General features: G+C 43.1%; 1 protein-coding gene and 1 non-coding gene across 4 annotated transcripts in view; one reads left to right on the forward strand and one right to left on the reverse strand.

Moving 5' to 3' along the window:
* The window catches only part of LOC126471774 (protein similar), a 723,501-nt gene that overhangs the window by 521,771 nt on the left and 185,702 nt on the right, over positions 1-16,028 (forward strand). The window lies entirely within an intron of this gene.
* Trnat-ugu (transfer RNA threonine (anticodon UGU)) lies at positions 9,866-9,939 on the reverse strand. The gene has a single exon. It is a non-coding gene; the product is annotated as a tRNA-Thr (tRNA).

Genomic DNA, 16,028 nt, shown 5'->3' on the forward strand with positions numbered 1-16,028 from the left:
TTCCCAAATTCCGAAACCAATTACTTGTAACACCGTCAATGATCGGCCAATTACTTCTGCACACGATATTCAGTGGTTCTCTTCAGTAAAAGTTTATGCTCGCCATAAAATACTCAGTAAGAATATACTCGGTACCGCCACGCTATATAATTCAAAGTTCACTCGCGATTTTCGTCGGAACGAATTATCACAACACTCTAAAGTTTTCATAAACAGTTTCTGGTCACTACCAGATACCATTAACACTGGACCATAACGCGGAAGTCATCCCAAGACTTCATCTTACACATAATGCGAAAAGTCACATCCAACATAACCGCCTCCACTCAAAGCTAGCTTGCCACTCTCTTCTCACTCTCCCACTACTCAAAACTATATCTCCTCGCTAGGTGGCCAACCGTCTCGCTTCTCATTGGCTGTCAGCACTTACGACCAATGAGAACTCACTTCTAAGGCCCGGCTCGCGCCAAAATCTAGCAAGCACCAACCACTTCTCTAGGCTCATTGACGTCATCAAATTAAGTAACACAAAACTCTCTAATTAAATAAACAAAACAAAATGAACTATAAGCTTTACTCTACATCTGGAAATTTATTATGTAGTCGCGAATGTTCTGGTTGTCTTATACATAAACATACATACTTGGACATCCGACATTCACTAGTAGGGGAACCACTAGTGGATTCGTTCCCACGTGAGTTGGAACACTTGCCAGTTCCTGTAGAGAATTACATGAATGATTTTTAATAATGCCGATCGTCCCACATACTCACACGCACCCTATCACACAATACACATATTTACTTTGAATTCTTGAAATTATTATTATAGACAAGTCAGAGGTTTTCTGAAACTAAAAACTTTCCAAATTTATATATGAACACTGAAAGTGTTATCAGATCATCGTACATAGTCACTGAAGGTGAACTATTACATCACTGTATTCATTTAAATTCTTGACTGTTGGAAAATTACGTTTTTTATGGAATTTTACTAACTTCCAAAACACAACTATTTTTGATCTCAGACTTTGACATATTGTTTGTTTTCACAACAGAAGGTTGTGCATCAAATATGACGTTCCTCAGGTTATTCCTTTATTAGTTATTAATATTTTTAGTTTCGTATAATGTAAGCGGCCTTCCAGCGCTACTCCACTGCTTTCACACGTGCAGCTGCAACAGATGGTCGTCACGTCAGTCTGCAGGACACAAATCGTCCGTTACTGCCCGTATAATACTCTACCGGATTACATTGCAGCCCACATACATTCTGAAGTAAAGCTTTTAATAGTCAAATGGGCGATCGCGCACTAGTTGCGACGCCACACGTTATGGTTTCGCCACATTCCCTGGGTGATTTCGTTGTTCTGGAAGCACAATGGATCAAAACAAGTATACATTTATCCTTGGATACCACGTCCACTCTTAAACGCAGTTTGTTTTTCATCGGTAATATGGCATCTACCAGCAGGACAATACAAAATGTCACACAGCTCGCAGAGTACGTGCGTGGTTCGAAGAGCACCAGGATGAGTTTACCATAGTCCCCTAGCCACCAAAATCCCCGGGTTTACACCCGGTCGAAAATCTGAGGGACCAGCTCGATCGGGCTGTTCGCTTCATGGATCCTTAACCGAGAAACCTAGCGGCGCAACTGGCCACGTCACTGGATTCGGTACGGCTCACATCCCTGTTGGTTCCTTCCACAGCATATCCAGACACTCCGGGATGATGATGGTATTGAAACAGAGGATGACACACGTAAAGCTGAAATACTAAACACATTTTTCCAAAGCTGTTTCACAGAGGAAGACCGCACTGCACTTCCTTCTCTAAATCCTCGCACGAACGAAAAAATGGCTGACATCGAAATAAGTGTCCAAGGAATAGAAAAGCAACTTAAATCACTCAACAGAGGAAAGTCCACTGGACCTGACGGGATACCAATTCGATTCTACACAGAGTACGCGAAAGAACTTGCCCCCCTTCTAACAGCCGTGTACCACAAGTCTCTAAGAGGAACGGAAGGTTCCAAATGATTGGAAAAGAGCACAGGTAGTCCCAGTTTTCAAGAAGGGCCATCAAGCAGATGCGCAAAACTATACGCTTATATCTGTGACGTCGATCTGTAGTAGAATTTTAGAACATGTTTTTTGCTCGCGTATCATGTAATTTCTGGAAACCCAGAATCTACTCTGTAGGAATCAACATGGATTCCGGAAACAGCGATCGTGTGAGACCCAACTCGCTTTATTTGTTCATGAGACCCAGAAAATATTAGACACAGGCTCCCAGGTAGATGCCGTTTTCCTTGACTTCTGGAAGGCGTTCGATACAGTTCTGCACTGTCGCCTGATAAAGTAAGAGCCTACGGAATATCAGACCAGCTGTGTGGCTGGATTGAAGAGTTTTTAGCAAACAGAACACAGCATGTTGTTCTCAATGGAGAGACGTCTACAGACGTTAAAGTAACCTCTGGCGTGCCACAGGGGAGTGTTATGGGACCAATGCTTTTCACAATATGTATAAATGATCTAGTAGATAGTGTCGGAAGTTACATGCGGCTTTTCGCGGATGATGCTGTAGTATACAGAGAAGGTGCAGCATTAGAAAATTGCAGCGAAACGCAGGAAGATCTGCAGCGGATAGGCAATTGGTGCAGGGAGTGGCAACTGACCCTTAACATAGGCAAATGTAATGTATTGCGAATACATATAAAGAAGGATCCTTTATTGTATGATTATATGATAGCGGAACAAACACTGGTAACAGTTACTTCTGTAAAATATCTGGGAGTATGCGCACGGAACGATTTGAAGTGGAATGATCATATAAAATTAATTGTTGGTAAGGTGGGTGCCAGGTTGAGATTCATTGGAAGAGTCCTCAGAAAGTGTAGTCCATCTACAAAGGAGGTGGCTTACAAAACACTCGTTCGATCTATACTTGAGTATTGCTCATCAGTGTGGGATCCGTACCAGGTCGGCTTGACAGAGGAGACAGAGAAGATCCAAAGAAGAGCGGTGCGTTTCGTCAAAGGGTTATTTGGTAAGCGTGATAGCGTTACGGAGATGTTTAGCAAACTCAAGTGGCAGACTCTGCAAGAGAGACGCTCTGCATCGCGGTGTAGCTTGCTGTCCAGGTTTCGCGAGGGTGCGTTTCTGGATGAGGTATCGAATATATTGCTTCCCCCTACTTATACCTCCCGAGGAGATCACGAATGTAAAATTAGAGAGATTAGAGCGCGCACGGAGGCTTTCCGGCAGTCGTTCTTCCCGCGCGAACCGTACGCGACTGGAACATTGTAGTTGTGCGCCCTAAATAATAATAATAATAATAATAATAATAATAATAATAATAATGATAATAATCGACTGGAACAGGAAAGGGAGGTAATGACAGTGGCACGTAAAGTGCCCTCCGCCACACACCGTTGGGTGGCTTGCGGAGTATAAATGTAGATGTAGATTAGATTGACGTTCTTCCTGAACATCTCGCAGCCGTCCGAGCTGCAAAGGTTGGTTATTCAGACTTTTTAAAAGTGCGCACGATGTAAATGGATACTGTATAATCATGCAAGGATCTTACCCGTCTGTTGCGGATATTTCTAGCGCAAAGAGGTTGTGATGTTTTGAAAGCACGGATCTTTGCGTCATGACTTTTTGTTTCAAAAGGAGATTGAGATTATTCCAATACGGGAATAAAACGAGTAAACGAATTAATTTCTAGTTAATTATAATTTTTATGCTGTGAAACGTTAGTGGAGACGCTGTTTCACTGTATTTGTGTACGGTACGCTCGATCACGTGTCAGATATGATTTTGTTTACAAGATCGTAGATTGTTCTAGGTTTCAGCCTGTAGAGGTATTTGAGTGTACATGACCCATACTAAGTTAGTTCCTGTAGTTGCTGAAATGACTAATGATTTAAGAAACAGGCGAAGTGGGACACATCTCACAAGGTGCCATAGTATTTATTGTTCGTTTCTTATTAATTGAGTTCGGTTGATATACATTGTATCCGCATTGTACATTCGTATTTATGAAGGATTTTAGTCCAAACTCTATCGATTAATTAAGTAATATAGACAGAACTCTAAGCAAATGTACTAGTTGTCGGTGACCCATAATCTAACATGAAATCAGCAGTTACATTTGCATCTGCTAGTATTACAGGTGTTGGGACCCTAGCGCAGACTACACTGCAGTTGCATATTGGTTTAATATATTAGGCATAGCTCTGCGCCTTTTGATTGTTCCGGAGTTGTGTTCTGCTGTCGCAACAGAGTCTATTCCTGAACGGAGCCACTCTCCTCGCGTTCATAGTTTGGTGCCAGATGCCTGACAGAGAAAATATAGCGGCGGTATTATGAGGCCTCGCGCGAAACTCTGCTGTTACCACGAGGGCCTCACTTTCATGCAACCTTGTCATTAATATTTTTTTTTTCCGCTGACTTCGTACGATTTAGCGTAGTCTCAAAATATATATTACTTACATCAGCAAAAGTATCTGAGTAAGCAGAATGGCGCATTTTTTTAATCCAAAGCCGAAACCCACAACTTACCAAGGGAAGCCTTAGTTGGTTCTAGTTAAGCTTCAGCGAAATGGACCGTCTATAGGCTGTTAGTAACCTTCCTCACCGTCACACAGTAAGTCAATCCTAAAAGTCTGCAAACTGGATTAATATAAAAAAAGGAAGAGTTAAGGTGGCTGTAAAACTCTTAGAAAATTCCTCTTTTTGGGATATTGTTGAATCCGCTCGTCACATTGTCTTCGGTCTTGCCGTACCGTAAGGGACCCATTGTGCACTGTGTCGTTTCGTGGTAGGATCTTGTTAACAACAGCAAGTCTCTTCACCACCCCCCCCCCTTTTTTTTTTCTTCGCCCGTGACGATTTTTTAAGAAGAACTGTCTTATGTTTTTCTTTTCAATAAAGCTGCGGCAGGCGTCCACGAGTCGTTTTTGTTCGATAGTCAAGCTGTGCGGGACAAACTTAACACACACACTTTTCTCTTCTTTAAAAAATTCGGAAAAATGTTATTAATACTTGATTTAGAGATTTTTTGCTACATTGAGGTTTGTGACATAATGAAGTTGACTTAACACTACATCTTCGTAGCTGATTGGTGGAAGAGACGCGACTGCTACGGTCGCAGGTTCGAATACTGCCTCGGGCATGGATGTGTGTGATGTCCTTAGGTTAGTTAGGTTTAAGTAGTTCTAAGTTCTAGGGGACTGATGACCAAAGATATTAAGTCCCATAGTGCTCAGAGCCTTTTTTTTTGGAAGAGACGCCTGTTTAGTTTTTTTTTAGAAAATGCATTCTAGCTATCAGCTGTTTCATTTAACCTATATGTTATCTACCCGTTTCGATCATAGATCATCGTCACTGGATGTAATGTAAAGCAGAACAGTTAAAAACTTATACTATTTTCCTTTTAAGCTGATACAACACAAGGTTGTCACTGGCTGATGTTGTATCAGCTTAAAGGAGAATGGAATATGTTTTTAACTGTTCTGTTTTACCTTGCATCCAGTGATGAGGTTCTATGACCCGAAACCGGTAGAGGATAAGTAGGTTAAATAAAACAGCTGATCGTTAGAATGCAGTTTCTAAAGTGCTTAGCGGGTGTTGGTTCTCGCCTGATGAAAACATTAAATGTCTGTTAGGTTGTTGGTTCAAGCTGACACGGTTACTGGGCTCATGTCGCTTATACGCCAGGAATAAAATCCGTCTCGCAACATTTTGGACTGATGTGGTTTAGTAGTCGAGTGTAAAAATAGAGGTCTTCTTCAGGGCCGTTCGCATTAGGTGCGTGGAAAGAACACATGTGTCTACGCCTTAGCCGTAACCAACTTAACGGTGGAGTAATCACGCGGTATGTCTATGGGAGATAAACGTGTTTCTAAAAGTTTTGAGAATGATAGTTTTCTTGGTGGACACCAGCATTGTAGCATCTCCCGCTGTATTCGGCAAAAACTCTCACACTTATAAAAGGAACCCATGACGAACCGCGCTTGTTTTTTTTATTTAAATCCTTTCCTCTCCTCTCCTCTCCTCTCCTTTTAGTCCTGCTTCACTGTGGTCGCAAACAGAGTAGGAGAACCTAAGAATGACATGGTCAAGGGTCTTTGACGCAGCCTCCTTCGTGCGTGAGTTACTCTTTCAAAAAATTGAGTAGAATTTGTTTTAGACTTGGATTAAGATCGTTGCTACATTGCACTATTCCGCGGAAGTTCTTCGCCATGAGAAAATGCCGCGTGATCTTCCCGTTGGGGGGAAAGGGTAGAGAGGACAAGGTGGTTGTGATGTACCAGCTTCGCGGCCGCTTTTAAGGTAAGGGAAAACAGTGACTTGTTTCCGGCTGTTCTCAAAACCTCGTGCCTGCCATGCGAGTCGTGTAATGCCGCGAGCGCGCTCTGTCAGTCATGAACTGCCAAGACCAACATCGTAGCTGCCAGCGGCCAAAATAAGTTCAGGGATGCCTCGTTGACAGCTTTGTGAGATGCGGCTGCGATGTTTCGTGGCCGTGCGTTACGAAATACTTCGGAGTCCGCTTACGCGTCGCATCTGGCATCACGTGAGCACCTGGCAGAGCATTGTTCCAATACCATCGTTCTGACTCGAGGAAATTCTAGCTTATTGAATGTCTCCCTCCATTCAGCAAACGTAAATCGTTGGGATAGATCCGCGGACAGCTTATTTCCCACGGTACGTTTATTGACGCCAGTACAGACGCAACATGAGGAAAACTGGTGTGTGTGTGTGTGTGTGTGTGTGTGTGCAAAACTTCCATTACTAAGTGCATGCTGTAGAGAATTGGTTGCCACCGTTTTTCAGTCGTTTAAGTGTAAAATTTAATTTGAATTATTTATTATTTCGAAAGAAAAAAAAAAAGATATCCCGAATGTAGCACACGAGATTATTGATTTCTTTTTCTCTCTCGCGCATCATTATAGGAACTACTGCTGAAAACCATCCTTTTGTACTCTAAGATCATGATCTATTCATAAAATTTACAAATGGGATTGTGATTTGGCAAGAATTAATCATAGTTCTCGTTCGTATGTCTCGTGTTCGGACAGAACGGTGATATTCAAGTGGCGCAGACGGCGGCAAACTGTAGTGTCCCTTGTATCCTTACAGGTTGCCTCAAGTGTGGTGCACCTTTAGAGAGTGTTTGTTCACGAGAGCGCACATTTTCCAGGGTACAAGAATAAGTTAAAGGAAAGATTCCATTTTCTCTGGACTGTGTGTCTTTCGTCTTCCAGTAGTCACTTACTAAGCCGCAGTAAAGGAGGTGATACTAAACTTGATAAAATGTAAGGACATGTGGCATATTTGATGGGTAGGCCCCAAGGGGTAGTTTTTTAGCCGCGTAGCCGGAAAGGGGTTTACTCCTCGAGCACAGTGACCCCCTTCATTACCAATATGTGAGAGGTGTATCGTATGTGTATTTGTTGGGTGTAATAGATGCGTATATATCGTGATGTTGCGTTTAGTGATGGTGGTGATGCAGGGAGAGCCTTAAACCAGGTGCCAGCACGTAGCCTAGTCCTCTCGAATAGCACCAAGGGGGCCGCCAAGCTCAACGTCCCCATCCGACGTGCAGATCACCATCAACAGTGCCACGTACCCTGCCTTAATGACCCACACTGCGGAGAGGTTTGAAACTTAATCCAAGATATTGACGAGAAGTCTGGAGATTAGGAACTTTACCCCACCATATCTCGCCAGCGAAATACCGTCAGTGAAAATACTATCCACCACCGGCATCCGAATGACCTACAAAGAGTGTTGAGGGGACCGTGCAAAAATCATAGCAAGGCACAAGCATCTGTGAAATCGAAAGTTTTTTCCTTTTCATTAAAGGCGTTACTGACCGCTTAGGAAAAATCTTGGAAAATAAAAATCCACGGAACATCGCGATAATCTGCAAAACCATCAGGAAGATAAGAAATCATCTAAAAATGTCCAAGGATGCTCCCAAACCGCTGAAAAAAATAATGAAGGATTCCGTGTAGTTGTGGGGAGGTGTAAGTGGTTACTGCAAAAAGAACGGTCAAAAAACAACTAGAAGCACAAGAGTAAGTGTAGAAGAAGGGAGATAACAGATCAGCTGTTGTGAAAAATACTTCGCAGCCAAGAGATCACCACATTCATTTTGATACGGCTCAAGTGCTGGCAGCCACAAGCGGATACCACGAAAGACCATAGAGATTTTAAACACCCCAGGAACTGCAGTAGAAAGGAGGAGGGCGTGACATTTAATGGGGTCTGGATCCCGGTCCTGAAGAGGATGTCTACTAGTCTTCCACCGTGGGGTGATAGCGACAGCGGACGTCGGCAATCGACAACGGCCTATTGCGCTGCGATATTTAAAACATTTGACGTCATGCCACTGCGCAGAAACACGTTTTAACAGAATAGTGCTGTAGTCAGAAGCGAGCCAGGGTGCGAATGGAGACGAAACGTTGGGTTTAAATGTGAAATCTATTCGAACACGGCATAATAGACCGGAACATTTTATTAATCGTGTCATTTCCGGCCGTGGAAGTTTACAGTTTTCAACATTGGTTTACTGCTTTCATCAAGATGGTGCGCCAACTTGAAGTGCACAAAATTTGTTTGAAAAGTAGGTTAGCGATGAAACTTCCTGGCAGATTAAAACTGTGTGCCGGACTGAGACTCGAACTCGGGACCTTTGCCTTTCACGGGCAAGTGCTCTACCGACTGAGCTACCCAAGCACGACTCACGACCCATCCTCACCGCTTTACTTCTGCCAGTACCTCGTCGCCTACCTTCCGAACTTCACAGAAGCTCTCGCAGGAGAGTTTCATATCAGCGCACACTCCGCTGCAGAGTGAAAAATCTCATTCTAGGTTAGCGATGTTTGTGTAAAAGCCTATCGAGACTCGTCACATTCCTCTGGCATCTTCCAAGAAATGAAACAAGTTCCTTTGCGAGGAGTGTTGTAAAAACCTGTTGATTATATTTGATTAATTAAGTGGACATTAAGCCAATAAAGAATTGAGGAACCTTTGGATGGCAGAGGTGGGCTTCCACCAGATGATTTCATATTTTTTCTCCTATTCAGAACATTCAGTTACGTCCGGATTCTTAAAAGTGGTAGTGTAAAGTAAAGATGTAAGTTGAGTGGACAAGAGGGTGGCTCAGTGATCTAGTGCCACACTACGGATCCAAAAACATGGGGGTCCGATCCCTGGTGAGCCCTAGAATTTTTATGTGTCATTTACCCCTTCTTTCACCTTAATAAAAGTTTCTTAACGTGAAAAATGCCGAGTTGCGTGATTTGCAATCTGCGTTAATTTTTGGTTCTTCCCGTAACTGGCCGCGCACCCCACCTGCTATAGGGGTATGCATAGTGAAGCGCTGTGGTGCCCAAGCAAGCTTTCGGTTGATGACGGGGTTACCTTTAAGAGGATGGCCTACAAAAATAACCAACGTTAGCACTGTTTCGCTGTGCCTCGCCTCGATGCGGCAAGTAGGCGTGGCGCCTCGGGGGGCGAGATTTCTGGCCGCGAGCACACAGGTATAGAGGAGGGCGTGGCCGCCTTGCGTCAGCATCATGTGATAGCGGGCTGCGTATTCTGGGCCGCGCCGCGCCGTGGCCGCACTGGTGGCGATCACGAGACCGCACTCGGGCCGCCGGTATTTGCGGCGCCTGCCGACTCACTGCCGCCTGGCTCCTGGTGGTCGCTAATGGAAATGAGGCGCGTTCCTTTCTTAAAGCCTGATCCCCCAACACTTCGTTTCTTGAAATTACAATGAAATGAAATGAACACCCTTAGCTGCTTACAGGCGTTGACATACATCAACGGGGACAGATGAAAATGGTTGCCCCGACCGGGACTCGAACCCGGGATCTCCTGCATACATGGCAGACGCTCTATCCATCTGAGCCACCGAGGACACAGAGGATAGCGCGACTGCAGGGATTTATCTCCGGCACGCCTCCCGCGAAACCTACATTCTCAACGTATTGTCCCACACTACATTCGTAGTGCCCCCGTTCATTATACTCATTACTCGCGGCGACATGTCAGAAAGAACAGATACCATCTTAGTGTATACTTCGTTTCTTGCCTTGCAAGCCGTATATTTCCGTGTGCTTCTGAGTGAGTGAGGCCGGCCGACCGACCGACCGCTGTTTTTACTTACCTTTCTCTCGGACGCTCAAAAGACCGCTTTATCACTGCCCCCCTTCAATTTTTCACTATGCGCAACTTTTAAAGATGTTTTGTTTCACTTATATATTTATTAGAAAATTGAGAAAATGTTAACTAACAAGTATTTAAATATAGCTGTTAATAAAAATAATTCATTAAATACTAGTCGCATGAAAATGCGAGTATTCGTAATAAATTAAAAATTTTGTACAAAACACGTAACACATCAAATAGAAAATTAACCCTTTTTATTTCTAGAGATTAAAAATAAATACAAACAATATTAAAACATTTTTATTGATATAAATGATGGTTCAGTATATTTGTTAACGTTTGACACGTTTTGCGAGAATCGAACCAGCAACCTCGCAGTTGTTAAAGACTGGAACGCTGTGGAGGCAACTACGAACGGCTCTTTTATGTTAAAGGACAGCTTCTATACAGCATGAGATTCACTTAAAATGTTTAATAGCCTAAGTGATATTCTGGTGCATATCCCATCGTCATTGGCTTCTGACGCAGAGGACAACAAAGAATTGTATGTAAGTGCATCGCTATCTGTAACATGATAATTGTATATATAATAGCAGTGTATCTTTTTATCAATGACATGCGTGACAGGTATAACTTCCACTTGATTCTCAACCTGAACTTAATCTTAGAAGCTAACAACCATTTGGATACCAGGAACCCATATACAACCAGTACTATGTTAATATTTTAGGATATCAAGTCCTTCCTGTCTCTCACTACACAGGTTATCATGTACGTTACTGCTGTCAACCAAGAAATGTTATTGCCTAAGAAATGACAACAGTGGCATACACGACAACGTGTGTACTGTGAGGTAGGGCGGATTTTACTTTCTAACATATTAACGTAGACTTTCTTGTAATTGGATTCTAGCGGGGCCAATGAAATATACAGATCCTACAACGAACTTGTGACGTCACACTAGCAGGCTCGTCCGTCACACTTCGGGAACGTTCGGCTCCGTGTAGGGCACACGGGAAATCAATATTTAATTGAAAAGGTACTCATTAAAGGTCTTAATTTCCTCATGTGCTGTCAAAAAAGTGCATGCATTTAAACTCTTCTGAAATAGTTACTCGCTCGCCGTTGGAGACGGGGCGGCAGCTGGCACTCGTAGGACCTGCAGTGTCACGTGCTTTGACGTACGCGCCACGGAATCTAGGTATACATGTAGTTGTTTGCTTTCTACGTGAATATCAAGTTACAACTGTTACGCATGTCACTGGTATAGAGGCACGTAATGTAAGTCGATTTACGATTGTTCTCTTATGTATACAATTGTCTTCTTGTACATATCGATGTACACGAAGATCGGTTGTACATCCGATTAATAAGTGCAGCTCATGATGTTTAGGAGTTGGCCCTCAACAAATGTCTACTAACTGTGCAGCACCAAGCAGTCGAGATTCTTACCCCAGTTTTTTATACTAAACTGTTCTGGGAGTTCTTCAGAGTACATTTTTCCATGTCCTTTGAGGAGTGCATTGTACTTGATGCCCAGGCATTGGCCATTAAAACCTGTAAATATGAAGAAAATCTAAGAGGGCCGCTTTCTAATACATGGCTAAGAGCACTTCATACCAATGTTAACCACTCCTGTTTCATTTGTGTGTGGGCTGGCGGAAAATGGCTGTGTAAGGCTCAGTGCGCCACCCTAAATCTTGCCATTTTCAAGATCGCTGAGAGAAAAATACAGTGTGAAACTGAACTCCAGCTTAATAATTTCGGAGGTTGTTCAGTGATACGTTCTGAATATTTTGATACAAGGGACCTATGGTGTCCGGTGGCTTGTTACGCAGTAATAATGTAATCACAATTTATTTGGCTTGTTTCCCCAGCTATCTTTATATCTGTTATAATACCTTCACTACAGTGGAAGCCTGTAATAGCCAATCACAAAAACATACAAGACGATTCTACATGGTAACATCCGGATTTTCGTAGGAGCCTATCGAAAGATGCTAAGGTACAGTGGTGTTGTTACTGTAGCTGTGAGAACAGCTCAGCATATCGTCTTCTTGTGCTCTTTCATTGCAACCAGTGAACCATACATGAGGCGCACATAAGCCTGTTCTTCACAAGTAAGCTCACCCATACTGCTGTGTATCACGGTCAACGTCCAGTCAACTCTGCCGAACAAATAAATAAAAAAAAGGCTGAATCCTACACAGAACCTAGCAGTACAAAACGCATGCCTGAAGGCGAAAAGCAAAGTGAGCATTGTGAATAGCAGTGTAACCAGCGAGTACCGTAACAAGCATGTTTCCGAACAGAATACACAGCACATACCATCGACTTTTGCAACTATTGTCCAGATATTTTCACTGCTACACAGAAATAGATACAGGCCAAGAAATCAAACGAAATGCAGTTAGTCTGTAACGAGCTACCGTAGACCATGGGTCCCTAATAACAAAATACTCAGAAAATATATCTGAACAACCTCCAAAATTTAATCGCTCCAGTTCGGCTTCACCATATGTAGAAAAGATACTAGAGCTGTTGCACAGCCTCACTTCTATTAAGCATCCTCAGAATTAAGACAACAGGTTTAGCGGAAACAACGTCCCATGTCTTTTAGCGCCTCTCATTTAACTTACCTGGGCAACTCTGTCTTTCGTCGACATTTTTTCCCATCACATGCAGTTGATGGTGTCCGCAGTATTCAAAGTTAATTTACAGACCTCCTCGCAGTTTTCTGTCGACTGGCAGCGTAAGTCAGGGTTGATACTGTCCGTTCCGTGTGGTAGAGAAAAAGTTCTGCCGCTCTCTTCATCATTCTGGGAAATTATGTACTGGCATCCAGAGGCAGAAACTAGGCAATAACACTCCATCACAATAAATAAATAAATAAATAAATAAAAATCCACAATTTCATTTATTTGTCAAAATGTGTGTGAAGTTCTAAGGGACCAAGCTGCTAAGGTTATCGGTCCTTAGACTTACACACTACGTAAACTAACACCTATGCCCGAGGGAAGACTTGAACTTCGGCGGAAGGGGCCGCGCAATTAGTGACATGGCGCCTCTAACCGCGTGGCTCATTTATTTGTCCAAACGTGACACCTCAGTAACGTGAAAGCACCAAAACGTTTGGTGTTGTGTAGAAAGGAATCTTCTTCTTTTACTTTTATCGGATTAATGGCGAACGCTGTAGTTCTCTAGTAATTTATCGTATAAATACCCGAAATAGGACGTCTGGAGTTACTGAAGAACTTATGTGACATAACGGCAGTAACCGAATAAAACGCTCTGAAATTGGAACATAACATACAGGAGAATATTAGGTACCACCTAAACTTGTCTGTTCAATGATGTCCTTAGTGGAGCGAAAAGTAGCTAATTAAACCATTGAATTTGCCGTCAGTCAGAATCTGGTGCAGATTGAGATGCCTCACCTTTTTTCCTCCACCTTCCGTCGCTGTGTCACTGTTTTGCGGCAGCACCGAAGGTAAAGGACGAGACTTTCTTCATAAACGGCAAAACCGAAATTTTGTCCATCCTTGTCCAAGTAAAGTGATCTCCACGAACGATCTCGCTGTCGACTGCATATCAAACCATAAAGAAAATAGCGGCGTATTAATAGTGCCCTTAAGCTACTATCGTGCGCAACCACGCCCAACATTGGTAACGCGGTCCGTATACCTGATTACATGGGTTAAGTGTTAGAGTTTTGAGTGCGATAGTACGATGACAAAATGCGAAAACTTGCTAGAAAGCAGACACGATAGTCATTCATGACTCTTACACCAAAGATATGTCAACATGGGCTGTTGCAATCACTCTGTGCTATTTCATAAGATGTATCACGAGTTCCATGCTGTCTCCTCCCTGTATTTACAGTGTCTTTTTTTCGTACACTATCTCGAAGATTTCTTAGCGACGCTGGTTAACTTCGTGCCCACACATTAACTGATATCTACGTCACCCGTATCAGCACGTTCTGTGAATGGTAAAGTTGCACCTTTTCCATCGTGCATTGCAGGATTCCACAAAAATGGGATTATGGAATTTGTTCCGGCCATCAGAAAGATACGATGTATGGCTACATGTGCCTAATGTTGTGTGTCTGTTGTAACTCTATACTAAAATTAAATTGGGATGGTTGCTTCAGTAGTATCTGAAAGCTGAAGTCATCTGTGCCGAAACACATTCTGGAGCCGAAGCAAAAATAACGCTCTCAGAAACCTAGGAGTAACAATAATTAAAATTGCAATTCGACTATTACCGAACTATGTAACTCAGAGGTTTTCGTACTAGACTGGTATTCAAGATGAGTAGTGTTCGCATCTCGTTGTGGCGATCCAGATGCAGGTTTTCTAGGGTTTCCCTAAATCAATTAATGCGTATATCTGGATGATTTTTTTCGGTGGTCCCATCTCTACCCTTTTACTATCTTTATTAGTCTTGGTCTCAAATGATTTTGTCATCGACGGGACATGAAAGGCCTAATCTTCCTTTCCGTGCAGTGCAAGTATGGCTGATCGCAGCGCTAGCTGGAGTCCTGCCACCGCGAGTGTTGCGCAAGTAGGGCCTAATTACAGCCCGCAGCGCCGTCACCATTAGCCGATACCGGCGGGGCTTAAACACATTGCCGACTCCGTCTGGCGCATGCGGAACAAGTGTTTAGCAGTGCGCTGGCGCTTGTGACCCCCCGTAAGGAGCTTATCTCGAAGAATCAGCGTAGGTTCGGGGAGGAAAAAAAATCTGTAGTAAGAGTGACAGCCCGTTTTTTCCCATGAACATTATCTGGATATCAGTACGTGAAGGTGAACAGATGTTAATGTTTTTTATCTTAGATTTACATATGGCGCTCTAGTATACAGGGTGATTCAGGTTTCTTGACACCCGCAGTGCCTTCGAAAACCACGTGCGAGATTTTTGTATTCTCTCACTCCATAAGAAAAAATAAACAGGACATTTTTGTAGGAAATGTGATGTAGTTAAATTTTTTACTGGAATACGTTTTCGCCGGAGGCCGCGGTTTTCAAGTTTATATACAGAGGAGTCCAAAAAAATGCATCCACTGTTTAAAAGTCCATAACTGGCAAACTAATTGGCGGAGTTGTCATCTTTGGTAGTGTAATAGTTTGTAGTTCCGGCAATCGCCACACAAACGTTGTTTTGTTTTGTCAGATGACAGTCGCCAGAGTGTCAGTGTTTTGTTCTTAGTTGCACCTAGTCACTCGAGTAAACATGCCTGGCACAAGGCTTACATTCGATGAACGGAAGTCAGTTTTGAAGTGGTATTTTAAGTAGGAAAACATTAATGAGGTTCAACGGCAATGGCGAAATAGTATCAAACAGAGCCACCGACACGTTTAACGATTCGTCACATTCGAGACAAATTTGAAGCCGAAGGCTGTGTTAAAGATTTACACAAACAACGATCTGGACGACCTGTTACAGTAATAAGTTCAGCTAACTCCCGTCGTGTGTTACAATTCACTCGCTCGCCACAGAAGTCTGTGAGACAGTGTGCCCGTGAAACTGGAGTGAAGTGCTACATCCCACGATTGCTACACGCAATGAACGAGGACGATCCAGATCGTAGAATGGAGTACTGCGAGTGGTTGACTAACATGGTACGCAACGATGAAGAGTTTGCAGAGATGATTGTGTGCTCTGATGAGGCACAGTTCAAACTCAATGGTACAGTAAATCGCCACAATTGCATCTACTGGGCCGCCGAAAATCCGAACGCCCATTTAGACAAAAGCCGTAAATTTTCCAGGAGTAAATGTGTGGTGTGGGTTGTCGTACCGGACTTGCTTGGGCCATTCTTCTTTGACGACACAG

The sequence above is a fragment of the Schistocerca serialis genome, chromosome 1, assembly GCF_023864345.2.
Source record: "Schistocerca serialis cubense isolate TAMUIC-IGC-003099 chromosome 1, iqSchSeri2.2, whole genome shotgun sequence".
Lineage (NCBI taxonomy): Eukaryota > Metazoa > Arthropoda > Insecta > Orthoptera > Acrididae > Schistocerca > Schistocerca serialis.